The sequence below is a fragment of the Octodon degus genome, unplaced genomic scaffold (genome assembly GCF_000260255.1).
Source record: "Octodon degus isolate 3935 unplaced genomic scaffold, OctDeg1.0 scaffold00045, whole genome shotgun sequence".
NCBI classification, from domain to species: Eukaryota; Metazoa; Chordata; class Mammalia; order Rodentia; family Octodontidae; genus Octodon; species Octodon degus.
The window spans coordinates 2,618,194-2,632,440 of NW_004524621.1; the positions used below are offsets into that span (position 1 = coordinate 2,618,194).

The following is a 14,247-nucleotide window of genomic DNA, read 5'->3' on the forward strand; positions in this document are numbered from 1 at the left end:
TTGTTACGGGTGGGCTTGGGTTCTGAGGTTGCATTTTTTTCCTTCTCATCATTTTGTGTAGCACTGTCTTCTGCCCTTTGTTGTAGATCTTTGCTGTAGTTATAACCTTCACACGTACTGAATTTCAGGTGGAGCTCTATAGAGTTTGGACTTATCCAGCTGCATCTGGCTTAGGTCTGGCTGCTGTGCTCAGCTCCTTCCTACTGTGAACCTGGGCTAGGACTGGGTTGGGGGTTCCTGGAACTGGGCAGAAATTCCTACTTGGCGGGAGGGGTGGGGGAGGTACGGCGGAGTGATGGGGGCGGCCCAACGGGGTGGGAGAGGGTCCGGCCCATGCTGTGCCTGGGCTGGGAATGGTCCCACCTGTGCAGGGTAGCAGGAAGCTCTCCACATACTCACCGGATCTGGCCTAGGCCTGGGTCTGGGGGTTCCCGGAAGTCGACAGAAATTCCTACTCGGCGGGAGGGGTGGGGAAGATATGGCGGAGTGGTGGGGGGTGGCCCAAGGGGGTGGGAGAGGGTCCGGCCCACGCTGCGCCTGGGCTGGGACTGGTCCGGCCTGCGCAGGGCAGCAGGAAGCTCTCCACACACTCACCGGACCTGGGCTAGGACTGGGTCTGGTGAGAACCATGTCTTTGATTCAGAATCAAAGATATTTGACTGACTGCCATGCAGGCCTTGTCCCCAGGTGTACTGAGACAGTGTTTGAGACTGGGCATGGTGTGCGGGCCTGTAGTACCAGCACTTGCGAGACTGAAAACAGGAGAATAACTACAAAGCCGATCTACGTAGGGAGACCCTGTACTAAATACATCTTTAAAAAAAGAAAAGATATTTGACTGAGGAACCCAGCTGTCCCAGCCAAATTCACACAGATGTGTAATCTCTGAGAAACTCCACATGGCAGGGACAGACAGTGGTAAAAGGTGAGAAGGATAATTCTTTTGCTCAAATGTCCTGATCCTGGGTGGATCCCTTTATATATTCTTCAGTCTGTCTAGCAAAACTCCTGAGTAAAATATGAATTCCCAGGAAACTTCCAGCTCAGTAGCTCAGCCCTTGTCGTCCTTTACAGAGTAGGGCGTTCATATATATTCCTGCGTTCCCGTGTGGTGGAGTCAAGTGCTTATGAAAACAACTCTTTTATTAATTTGGTGTGCTCTTTAAAATTGCACTTTCGCTCTTTTGGGTCCTCCTTTCCAAGATGACGAAAAAAAGAAGGAACAACGGTCATGCCAAAAAGGGCTGGTCATGTGCAGCCTATTCGCCGCATGAACTGCACCCAGTGCGTACCCAAGGATAAGGCGATTAAGAAGTTTGTCATTCGGAACATTGTGGAGGCCACCGCTGTCAGGGACATTTCCGAAGCGAGTGTCTTCGACGGTTATGTGCTTCCCAAGCTGTATGTGAAGCTGCATTATTGTGTGAGTTGTGCCATTCACAGCAAAGTGGTCAGAAATTGATCTTGTGAACCCCGTAAGGACCGAACTCCTCCACCCAATTTAGACCTACGGGTGCTGCCCCATGACCTCCACCAGAACCCATGGAAGGGGAGCTGGGTCTTAATGGACTGAAGAAAACTCTCTTGAGAAAGAAATAATAAATTGAATGTTATACTTTATACAGCATGTTGAGTGTACCTGCCAGAGGTGGGCTGGGTTAATTCAGCCTATCCAAGTTTAAGTTTGTACTCTGAAAATGAATAAAGAGGAACACACTGGAAAAAAAAAAATTGCACTTTCAACAGAGTGAGTGGGAAATGCGGAGAGTGCCACGGCACCCCTGCTGCTGTGGGAAGCGGGGAGGCTGAGCTGGCACAGGCTAACGGCCCAACTGGAGGCGCTGCTGCAGCCAGGCAAGATGCCTGTCCACCCCTCCCCGCAGCCTGATCTGTGAGAGCCATGGGGCGTGGCCCTTGGTGGTTTGTTTCTTTTTCTAATGCTGACCAGGTTGTCCTTCCTCTCAAAAGTCATTGGACTCTTACAAAAATGTCAGCAAACCAAAAATACCAAACACGCTGAAAAAAATTTTATGACAATTTCACCCCAAGGAGAGGCAATATAAATCAGGAATGTGGTTTCCGAGACAAAAATGAGTCCAGGTCACTAAAAAGCATAATTTGGCTGTTAGAGATCTCAGCATCTTCTTTAGTCATTCAGAACTCCCCCACTGGGCTTCTGTGTGCTACAGTGTGTGCATTTACATTCATTACAAAAGTGTAAAAACAGCAAGTGGTCTCTGTATCCTTCTAGGGTGACTAATGGGAAAGGGAGGAGACATAAAGAATGGATAATCTACAAGCTCATTGATTATGTGCGCACAGAACGACCTGGGCAGGGCCATGAGGAGTAAGCAGACTAAGAGCATTGCTGAGAATTGACAATAAGGCTGGCAATAAGATCTAGGCAAAGGGCCCAGCCAAGGAGCTGACGGGGACAGGTGTGGCCTGAGGGCAGAGGCCTGGGTAGCCACCTGGAAAGATGAACAGGACGTTGGGTACTGAGTACCTACGTGAGCTCTCACCTGAGAGACTTCCAGGCTCACTCATCAAGACATAAAATTTCAAGGCAGGGAGAGTTGAAATGGTTCCATGCAGCACAAAGACATCATCACTTCTGTTCTCTGTGGTTAGCACCAACTGAAATTGGGGCAGGCCGTAGTTCTAGAATAACCACTCTCCTGGCTTTCTGAGCCACATTTAACCTTTGTGGGACCCCACTCAAGCAGCCTGGATTTTATGGCTCCACTGTTTCTCCTTTAGGGTCACAGTTTCCTGAACAGTGGGGGAGATGTCTTTCAGGAGAAATCTCTTGCTTTGTTTTCAGGGCATTTTCTATGGGGCTCAAGGTACCATTTCACCAGACCTAGGCAATGAAAGAGCTTTTACAGAATTGTCACATTTTTCTAACAATTGTATAGAATAATCAGTAATTCCACAAATGCCATTCTGCTGTCCCTTTATTTTTATTTATTTATTTATTTTTTGGCTATGATATTGACAGGTTTTGATAGGTATTGATAGGCAGCAGAGTAAAGAGATGGGAAAGATAAAAGAAACCTTTATTAACTCCAAAGACATGGAAAGGAACGAGGGCAGATGAGTCATTTAGATCCTCTGGCCTGAGACAAAGAAAGCTGGGCTTTTATGGACATTGTTAGGACTGCAGTTTGAGGAGGATGTTTTGAAATATCTGAGGAGCTGATTGGGGTCTTCCCTGTGGCAGTGGGAAAGGAGAAAGGATATTGCACCCTGGGCTGGGCTGGAGAAGGGGGAAGGTTACTAGGGTTACTAATGGGAAAGATGGAGGACACAGAGAATGGGTAATCTACAAGCTCATTGATTATGTGCACACAGGACGACCTGGGCAGGGCCCATGTAAACAGACTAAGAGCATTGCTAAGGAACTGACAATAAGGCTGCAATAAGATCTGGGCAGGTCTCTTGGAAGATTAGCTGTTGTTTTAAGGGCTTCAGCCATATTAGATGACCACTGTAATAATCCAGCTATTCGTAGTAGGGCCAGAACCTATCTAATATGAATTCTTTTTTTTTTTTTTCCTTTTGGTAAGAAGAAAGACCTGCCTGGTTCATAGCTTACTAAAGTAATCCAAACCCCATTTTCTTTTTTATTTTTTAATGTAGTTAGTACAGGGTCTACAGGGTCTCACTACACAGATTGGACTCATAGTAATCCTCCTGTTTTCAGCCTCCCAAGAGCTGGGAATACAGGCACATGCCATCATGCCCAGTCCCAGTCACCATCTTAGTGTACCCTGGGGGCAGGGCCAGCACAGCACAGCAGAGATTGAACCCCAGTCTTTGCATCTGCCTAAGCAGGTGCTTTAATCTGCTGAGCTATCTGGATGGCCCTCAAACCCCATTTTCTTAAAAAAATCCAATGTATATCAATCTCTTTTGGTTTATGGATGCCACATTTTGGTACATTTTGATACCATGGATGAAATTGTTCAGCATTATTTGGACTACTATTCAGAAAAGAATACATGAGAGCTTTAAAAGAAGCATGGTTCAAAGAAACACCGAGTGTGCCATTGGCTGCTCATAGATTACAACCTACAAGTGAAGGTTCTTAAAAAATTATGTTTTTTAAAAAAATCAAAATTATGAGGTTAAACAATTTTTTAAGTAAAAAGAGAAAGCTTCATCAGGAGATAGATTGTAGAGTAACAGGACAGAGCTGGAGCTCGTTGCAGCTTCTTCACCTCTCTCTCACTGAATCCAAGTTTCGAGATTGGAGGAAGACAATGTCTCCATGTCCAGGAGGGAAGAAGATTCTGGAAGATCAAATGTAGCTTCCCTGCAGGACACCCACCTGACAACCTGGAGAACAGCAGTGCTTTCCTCTGGGAATGGGAAGACAGCTCTGCCCTCAACACAATGGAAAAAAACCCTGGAAGACCTCCAGGACCACTCGCCATGACTATGTATGGAATCTGTCGGGTGCTCACTGAAAGCTAGGGATGGTCCTTGCTGTGTACTGAATTGTGTCCACTTTGAGTTCCATGTGGAAGCCTGAACTGATGTGATGGTATGCTGGGGAGAGGTTGGTTTAGATGAGATCATGAAGGTTGCGGTCCTCAGCATAAGGTTACCACCTAATGAGAAAAGGAGACAAGAACTCTCCCTCTTGCCTTCCCTCCCTGTCTGTCTCTGTTTCTGTCTGTGTCTGTGTCTGTGTCTCTGTCTGTGTCTGTGTCTCTGTCTGTCTGTCTGTCTGTCTGTCTGTCTGTCTGTCTGTCTGTCTGTGTCTCTGTCTCTGTTGTCTCTGTCTCTCTCTTTCCCATGTGCAGATTCAACAGGGAGATCCCTCCCCCTCCCTGTACTGTAAGCCAGGAAGAGGCGCTCCCCAGACTTTTCCCCCAGGGACCCTTTGGTCTCAGACATCATCCTCCATAACCACAAGTGATGGTGTTTTATGTGATGCTGGAGCAGACCGAGATGGTCCTCCTGCTTCCCGTTTCTGGATCTGTCCATTCTTAGACCCAGGTCTGAACACACGAGTCTCTCTCTGGCTCTTTCCTTCTCAGTCAGTTTGACTGGTGTTGTCATGTTACACTGGTGGCCGGCAGGAACAGCCACTTCAGACTGCAGACTCCTCAGCCCCTACAGCCCTGGGAAGGACTACGGGCTCCTGATATCCTCAGCCAAGTCTAAACCACATGCACGCTCTGCTAGGCCACACGGAGCCATCTGTGGGCTCTGCCCTAATCCCTTTGCTTTCCCTCTGCATGCAAGATTCGCTTTGCAGGAACCCATCAGGTCCTTCCGATTTGACTTGGTGAAGCTCACCCTTACAGTCCCCAGGGCGATTCTCCTTCCTCTTCTTGCCCTATGAAAGAAAAAACAGATTTGGAATGTGTTTTGTTTTGTTATAGTTTGCTTGTTTTCCTATTACAACAGGGAAAAAGAGACTTCAGTACAGAACTGGGATCTGTTTTTATACAGCATGGATGTGAGGGGCCTAGAACCCAGAAGCAGGGAAGTGATGGCTTGTGGGAAGGCCATGGGTAAATGTGGGGGTATTATGGTTTGTGTCTAGTTGTCCCCTCAAAGCCTCATGCAGTCATGGGGCAGGAACCTCTAGAGTTTGAGATTAACTCATGATCCATTGGAATTATGAGTCTTAGTACTTCTGGGATTATGGGCATGAGTTCTACACCCAGTCTGGGGGAAGATAGCCTGAATGTCATTTAAGGGAGGTGGACGTCTTCTCTGTAGCCATTGTTGCTGCTACTCCTCCATTTTGCTCTCTGCTCCTTGCCGTTGCCATGAACTGCTGCCCTCTACCATGTGCCACCACCCCGCCTTGGAGCCAGCTGAGAATGAACTAAAACCTTTAGTAACTGTGAGCTAAATAAACCTTTCCTTCTTGGGTGTCTATTATTTGTTCCTGCAAAAAGAGAAGAGTAACTTAAAAAGGGGGAGTGAAGGGAGGCTGTGGAGACCGGATACCAAGGGGCTTGAGCAGATAGCCAAGGTGTGGATAGGTCCTGGCTCAACCAACTGAGCAAGATTCTTCCCAAGCCTGACCACTCAGACAGGCACAAAAGGCCAGGTCTTAGACTGGTTGGGTAGAGGACTCAGGCCCAAGCTCTTGCTGGTTTCTCCTGGCCAAGTAGTGCCATGGTTATCGCTTTGCCAGTCACAAGAGTCATGAGCCCCTTGCAGACTTGTCACCTCTATGCCTGAAACCCTGGCCCATGGGACCAACTCCCAAGGAGGCAGGTAAGGAGGCTTTCTAGGGTGAACTGGAGCTAGAGCTGAGGGCCTGGACAGCCCCTTGCTGACAGCAGTGGCCACACTGATGCCTTCCAGCAGGGGCGTCTTGCCTTTGCGGCTGCCTTCCCAAGATGGGCACACGTTGCCCCATGACTCCACCAGAGGGCTAGGGTCCTCACTGCTTCCCAGCCGCCTGGAAGGAGCAGAGGGAAGGGAGCTTTGCCAGAGATGCCATGGAGCTGCCACAAGGCCCCAGGAACAGTAGAGGAAAAAATTGTCCTCCTGGCTGAGGGCATTTGACATTCCTTACTCACCAAGGTGGCCAAGGCGCCTCTGTGCAGATGCCAGCGCCTGGCTGGTGGGAACCTCAGTGTCCCCACAGAGCCGAGGATGGCCCAGGAGGCCTCTGTTGCCCTGAGCTGCCACAGGACACAGAGCACAAGAGGAGGCATGTGAAGTCAAAGCAGAGGTGGTCGATGAAATTTCTAAATGGAAAATACATATATTTTTGAAACTAAGAAATATTCTATTTATTTTACATTTATATTTTTTCTCCTGCATTCCACCTCAGCCCTGACTCCCAGCCCCTTACTTTGAATTGGTCAAGGTAGAAGGCACAATTAGATAAAAACAAAACTCCCTTAGTGACTGGAGCCGGGGCAGCCTCGAGTATCCACAGTGACTACCCTCAGTGGGTGCTGTCATTTGTCCTGAAGTGTGACTCAGCTCAGAGTACGCTAATATATCCATCCTGTTCACCGCTGGCTGTAGAAGACCCCAGCTGCCCACAAGACTACTAGGATGGGGAAAAAATAGCATCCGTATTTTCACCAGCATCTAGCTGAGTTCTGTGCGTGCTTTCCCTGTGAACATTGGCAGTGTGGCTGCCCCCGAGCTGCTGGAGTAAAGTGCCCCATGCTGAGCAGCTGAAACCACAGGAATGTGTTGTGGCACAGTGCTGGAGACCACAGGACTGAGATAGGAGTGTGGGCAGGCGGGTATTCTGAGCCTGGCAGGGACAGTGTGGTTCCAGCCCCTCCCTGCTTTCTGGTGTCTGTGGGCAAATGTCACATCCCCTGGCTTACACACAGAGCCCCATCTCTGCCTCCATCTTCCTGAGAGCTCTGTGTGTGGGAAGGACTGCACCCCACTCATCTTTCCTGAGGGCCTCCGCCGTATCAGGTGAGGGGCCATCCTTATGGCTTTGCTGTAACTTGGTGAAGGCCCCATCCCCAATAAAACCATGGTCTGGACGAAGGGGTTAGGCTGGAGCATGGGGCTCTGCGGGGATGAGGTGCGCAAGTCAGCAGGCACTGACTGAACGCGATGGAGACCACGACTCTATCACCTGCATCTGCACATCACGTTCCAGCTGCTGTCGGACATCCCCAGATGTGGATGGAGTTCTGGCTGCCTTCGACGTTAAGGCTGCTCCTGTCAGACCCAGTGCTGCAAACCACCATTACACACAGTAATGGAGCCATGCACGTGTTATTCTGGTGCACTTTTGAAAGTATCGTGTTCAGTATATTTCAGTAATCGATTTCCACTGAAGTTATAGCTCAGCAGTGCAGCACCTGCCTGGCAAGAGCAAGGTTGTGAGCAAAAAGCTTTTTTTGACATTTTTTTTGTGGTCCTATGTTTTGCTTTATGCATGTAAAAGTGTGATTTGGAGTAGCTCAAAGGCTTCACTTATGTATGAAAAGGTCCTAGAAGCTGAGTGTGGTGGTGCACATCTGTAATCTCAGAGCTCTGGAAAGCTGAGACAGGAGGATTGCAAGTTTGAGCCCAGCCTCGGCAAATTAGTGACTTAGTGACACCTTGTTTAAAAACAAACAAACAAACAAACAAACAATAAATAAATAAATAAATAAATAAATAAATAAAAGGCTGGACATGTAGCTCAGGGTTCAACCACCAATACTAAAAGAAAAAAAAAAGACAGATCCATAATTTGAAGATGACTAGAAGGGCTTGAGGTTCCTTAACTGGCTTTAGGAAGAACTTACTTCCCCCAGCCAGCCGTAGGAGGCCCAGGGAGGAGGAAATCACTGCCCCCACACAGCCCTCTCACTTCTGGCATCCATGAACTCAGGTGACACCGGGGATGCAAGCAGCCAGCAGGAGTGAGACTCCTAGGGAGACTTCTTCTAACCACTCACGGAGGGGGCCATATGTGTTGTGAGCTCCAGGTTGACCTGGAGCCAGGCTGTGGGCAGGATCTTCTAATTCCAGACTCCTTGCCACCCTGCCAGGGCATCTGAGGTTAACACGAGGGTGAACTGTTCACACTGCCCACTTGGAAGCCCATTTAGGATGAGAATTGCAGTCAGTTTGACAGATTAGTTTGACTGATCTGACAATTGATAAAATATTAATATATTCTAAAACATTAAGAGCGCACAGTGCAGTCAGGGTTCTGCCTTCCGTTCCAGGCCAGCTCAAGGATAGAGAAGCCCCTTCCCCTGGAGCGCACAGGAAGGGTGAACCCCAGGCTCCTAAGCCTGTCCTCTGGGACATTGGTCCCCAAAATGCACTGTGAACCAACCAGATTTGTGGCCAAGTAAATGTGTGCAATTCTTTAAAAGATACCAACTTTTAGAGCTTATTTGTAATTAAGAAGATTGAAAAAAAATATGTCAAAGCACACAAATCTTAGCTGTGTGACTCAGTGAAGTTTTGCATGTGTGTAACATGTCTGTATCCCCCACTGAAACCAAGCTGCATGCAGCTGTCCTGTAGGGTCCCTCTGTCCTTCTAGTAAAAATCCCCCACCGAGGAAACCTCTGCTCTTCATCACTGTAAGTCTTGCCTGGTTCTGACTTCATGGAAGCGGAACTGTGAATTTATTCTTATACAGCACCATGTCTGTCAGGTTAATATAGAGTGTGTGTCAATGGTTCATGTTTTTTATGGCTGTGTAGTATTTCATTCATGCATCCCAACATTGATGGAAATTTTCTTTTCTTTCTGTCCATCTTTCCTTTCCTCCTCTCTTTCTCCCTTCCTTCCTTTCTTCCTTCCTTCCTTCTCTCCTCTTTTTCTCTTTTTACTCTTTTTCCTCTCCCTACCTTCCTCCCACTTTCCTTCTTTCATTTTCTCTTCTGGGAATTGACCTCAGGGCCATTGCACTAAGCTATATTCCCAGCTCAAACTTATGGTCTTCCTGCCCCGGCCTCCCAAGAGTGCTCCAGTGATAGGCATGCACCACCATGCCTGGCTGGAAATTTCGTGACAACGGTCATACTGTTTATCGATTTGTTGCCTTTCAGCTCTAAAATCATTCTTTTGGCTGACTCAGAAAATGGATCTGAGCCCTTTACATGTTTTTTGTCTGCAGTTGAGCTCTGAAGCTTATCAACAGAGGGTGCTGGAGAAGCCTGCAGGAGGGAAGGTGTGTTCCTTAGTGGTCAGTGTGCTGGCCTGACAGGCTCCCAGTGTGCCAGCAGCACCAACGGAAAGCAGTATCTCTGGGGACACGTGCCAATGGCTTTGTAACAGAATGTCTCTTCACGACAACGCATGAACAGCTTTCCTGGCTACTCAGAGGGCAGGCACATGGCTGGAAAGTTCCACGGGGTGGATTTCAGTGTACCCTGTAGGGCCACAGGCGCTTCTGCTCCAGGGAGGTTTGGATCTCAGCCTGGCCCCAGGGACTTTTTAAAAAATTGCTTCATCTTATTTCTCATACAGCCATTTTTCCTTCTTACTCTTAATAACTTATTGCTCAAATTCTTCACTATAGAAAATCACTCCCTTAATCATAGTTAATGGCTCCACATTAAACAATCCCTTTTCAAATATCTGCATGGTTTGAACTCAACCTAGCAGAACCACTTTTTGCAAGTGTGAGCCACGTGGCCCGAAGCATGCCTGCCTGTGAGTGCAGGCAGTGGGATCCATCTTCTGGGCACTGTGCAGCGTGGTTTGCTGCATCAGTATCTGCCTCCAACTGAGGCTGAAGTGGGTGCTGCCGAAATAGATTCCACTTTCCAGAGTGCCTGTCCCACCTTACACACCTGCCGGCCGAGTGGGGCAGCCCTTGGCGTGGCCACTGTCTTATTCTAGTCGCACTTAGCCGTGGTAGTAGCATTTTATTGCATTTGCCTCGTGACCAACCGCTGACCTTTCTTGGGTGCTGGGCCTTTTGCTGTTCTTTATGGCAGTGGGGACATCAAACTCAGGGCCTGTGTGCTAGCAACCGTCTGCCATGGGCTGCTCCCCCCAGCTTGTGGCTTTGACTTATGGATAGCTCCTTTTGGTGAAATGTCTATTGCAATTCATGTTTTAAAACTGTGGTGGCCTTGACCCTTTCCTTAATGATTTGTAGATATTCTCAGTGTCTTTTGGATAACGCAGTCCTTTGTCAGGTGCATGTACAGGACTAATATCCTAGTCTGTGATGTGCCCCTACACTGTGTTGATGGTAGCCTCTGAAGTCGCTCTGGTCGTCATTCCTTTTATGGGTGTGTGTGTGTGTGTGTGTGTGTGTGTGTGTGTACAATTTAAAAATAATATACTCCAAGACCAGAGAGCTCTTCCTCTAGAAGTATTGTTCTGTCTTTCCCCCCCTCAGATAGCTTTTTCCTGCCGTGGTGGGTCTAGCTTTATTTGTATTATTTATTTGTTCCATTTAATAGGAAATATGTCAGCATCTACTCATGCACAGCCCCTGGGGTTTTAAAGGGCATGAAGCATTTTTCCTCTGGCCCTTTAGCACTTTCAGCAGAAGGGACACAGTGATCCTGGCAGGTGTTGACAGGTGAAGAGGAGTCCGTGGAGGCCCAGAGGCAGGGAGTGGGAGGGGCCACCCCACCTGTAATCACACACATGATCTGCAGCTTAATGTTGATGGGCATTCCTCCCAAGTCGCAGAGCATAGCCTGGAGCACTCAGCCTGCTGGTGCTCCTGACTGCGGGACCCAGGTGTGCTGGGAAGGGACGCCTGTAGTCGAGCTTTTTGGAGCTCTGTCCCTGCTAAAGTGGAACTGCTTTGCGCTAAGGGCTCATGTTTCCCACAGACAGACATGGCCTTCTGTCCCAGTTCTGGGTGCCTGACCAGACCCACCTGTGTGCAAGGTGAGGGTCCTGGTCCTTAGGATGAGGACACAGACTCAGTCAAAGACACAAATGCTCCTTAAATGACAATTTCGTAGTCTCCTTTAGAAGTTGTTTCATGGAATATTAGACAGGAAAAATGTTCCACTTGCCCAAGGAAACTGACAACCCCAGAGTGTTGGCTATTGGGGTAAGGTGCCTGCTGTTCCCCCAAGATGCGATTTGGTATCTTTCTAGGAGACTCTGCAGTTGAGTGAGGACACTTTCCATTCCTGGACACTATTTTTACTATTATTGCTGTTGAATGAAGCAGTTTATCTTTATGATGTATACTTGCAATGCATTGTAATTCCACTCGCTTTGAGAATTGGCACTGTAAATGCCACACCCCGGTGACTCTTATTCCCCTCCCCTCCTCCCTGTTGCCTAGCATTGCTCCCTTGTTTTGCTCTTTAATTATTTATATTTTGAGTTTCTCATTGAAAAGAAACCGTGTGATTTTTAACCCTCAGTGTCTCATTTATTTCACTTATGATAGTCTTAAGATCCATTTTCCTACAAATGACTCATTATCCTTCTTTCTGACTGAGTAGTACTCTTTTGTGTGCAAATGCATGTTTTTATCCATTCATCTGTTGATGGACATACAGGCTTTATATATTTAGCTATTACGAGCTGTGCGGCTGTGACAGGGGTGTGCACAGATCACTGTGACGTGACAACTTTAGCTTTTCAAGGAAGATGACCAGGAGAAGCATAGCTGGCTCAAGTGAAACTTTTATTTTTAGGGTGGTTTTTTTTTCAGAATCTCTTCATTGTTTTTCATAAAATTAGACTCAGCAAAACAAAAGACTCACTTAGAAAATGGGCAACTGAAGTGAACAGACACGTCTCAAAAAAAAAAAAAAAAGTACAAGGATGTGAAAAAATGTTGAGCACACTTAGCCATTAGAGAAATGAAAATCAAAACAATGCTAAGATTCCACCTAATTCTTATAAGAATTCCTGTAAGGTGATTCCTGTAATCAAGGACTCAGAAAGCCACACATGCCCACGAGGTTGTGGGGTGTGGTGCCCTTCTCATTGCTGTTGGAGATGTCTCTGGGAATCCAGGTTTCTGTGAAGGCTGTGGAGAAGGCACCTAGTGGAAAGTGAAAATTTAAGGTTTACTATGGAAGCAGTCTGTCAAAGTACAGCAAAGTTTTCTAAGAAAGGACACAAAATGGAAAAATGTCATCTTGTCTCACAATGGTGTTTTGTGTTTCTTTCTGAAATGTGTGGGAGAGATTGTAGACCATCCCCCTGCCCCCATCCCCATATGTGACAGCTCCTTGCCATGTCGGCAGACTCCAAAGAAAGGAAGTGGACAGCTGTCTGTGCCCCTTAGATCCTGCAGTGACTCCTCAGTGGTTACAGCGGGCTACGGTGGGCAGGAGCTCCCTGGGCCTTGAGCAAGAAGGAGATTGACTGTGTCTGCCATCAGGATGAGGCGTGGTGAACAGCTCTGCGGTTGCTGCATTTTTGGGGGGGAACATACTCAGAACAGAATTTGACTTAATGAAATGTCGAAGTCCTCTTGTGCCCAAATAGCGCCCCATCGCATCACTCTGTTTCCTGTCCTGCTGGACCCTCTGTCCTTTTACTCAAGATGATGTTTTGATGTGGTGATTGCAATATAAATCAGTCAACTTCTCTCATATTGTACTCTTTTTTTCCCCATAGGAGAGTTTCAATAATTAACACATTGCATACATTCTTCCTAGTGGCTAATTGCTGTACAAGATACGGACATGATATCCTATTTACAAACACCATTAGAACAAATCCCTCTATTCATTAAAAGAATGTAACTATATAACTATCCTAAACACTTTGAATACACAGAAACAAAATGAACATTCATCTGTATACCCTTTTTTTGTTAAGTTCCACCATTTAAATATTATAGATGTGTGAACTCAGCAACACATTCTAAAACAGTCCAGTAGTCCACAATAGTATTGGGTCTTCCAAAGAATGGGCAATGTCAGAAATTGTTGAACTGAGTCCCCTACAGCTCAATACAACAGCATGGCTTTACTTTTTTTTTGTTTGAATTATTTATTATTTATTTATTTTTGCCATAATTTTATTGATAAACAAATAGCAATGAGACAGTTTCAAATCAAATCGGTAGGACAGCTTCAATAATTAACACACTGCATACATTCTTCTTAGTGGTGAATTGCTGTACAAGACGCAGACTTGATATCTTATTTAGAAACACCATTAGAACAAATCACTCTATTCATTAAGAGAATGTAACTATATATCTATCCTAACCACTTTGAATACACAGATAGAAAAGGGAAATTCATCTGTATACCCTTTTTTTGTTAAGTTACGATATTTGAATATTATAGGTGTGTAAACTCAACAAAATACTCTAAAAGAGTCCAGTAGACCAAAATAGTATCGGGTCTTCTGCTTAACTGGCAATGTCAGAAGTTCTTGACCTGAGTCCCCCACACCTCAACATAACAGCATGGCATTATTTCTTATATTTTGTTTTTATACTTTTTTGCTGGATGGTTAAGACCAAGGTAAAGCAGGACCTATGCAACAAGAGTTGTACCTTTTGGGTCTGATAAGGTCAGTGAAATTCCCTCAGGATTTATCCTGAGATCTTGTACCTCAGATTGTAGAACCTTTGTGAGTATCAGCCATGTGGATGAGTCATGGCCATTGCTTGGCCAATATGCTCTCTGTGAAAGACTAAGAGAATGTTTTCTCTCCATGTGACTCTCCTTAGGCACACTCTACATCATCGATTACTTTCTTCTTTGGCCCCATAATCTCCTTGAACAGAAAATTTGGGACACTACTGAGGTACATGACATTACAGTACAAGTTCTCATATGTCCTGAGTCTTAATTGACCTTAGAAGGTTAGGGCCAAAATGTTGGCTTT

At 46.5% G+C, this 14,247-nt stretch overlaps 1 protein-coding gene across 9 annotated transcripts in view; it reads left to right on the forward strand.

Annotated features, from left to right (window-relative positions):
- B3galt5 (beta-1,3-galactosyltransferase 5) overlaps window positions 1-14,247 on the forward strand; it is an 82,426-nt gene that overhangs the window by 53,975 nt on the left and 14,204 nt on the right. For 2 of the 9 annotated variants that reach the window (XM_023715956.1, XM_023715958.1), the window contains exon 3: window positions 9,581-9,634. The exons of 6 other annotated variants lie outside the window; for them this stretch is intronic. The gene's annotated coding sequence lies outside the window, so the exon portion shown is untranslated. Of the gene's footprint in view, window positions 1-7,358; window positions 7,423-9,580; window positions 9,635-14,247 lie in introns of those variants that run through there. One more of the 9 variants, XM_012514872.2, reaches the window with a different exon arrangement.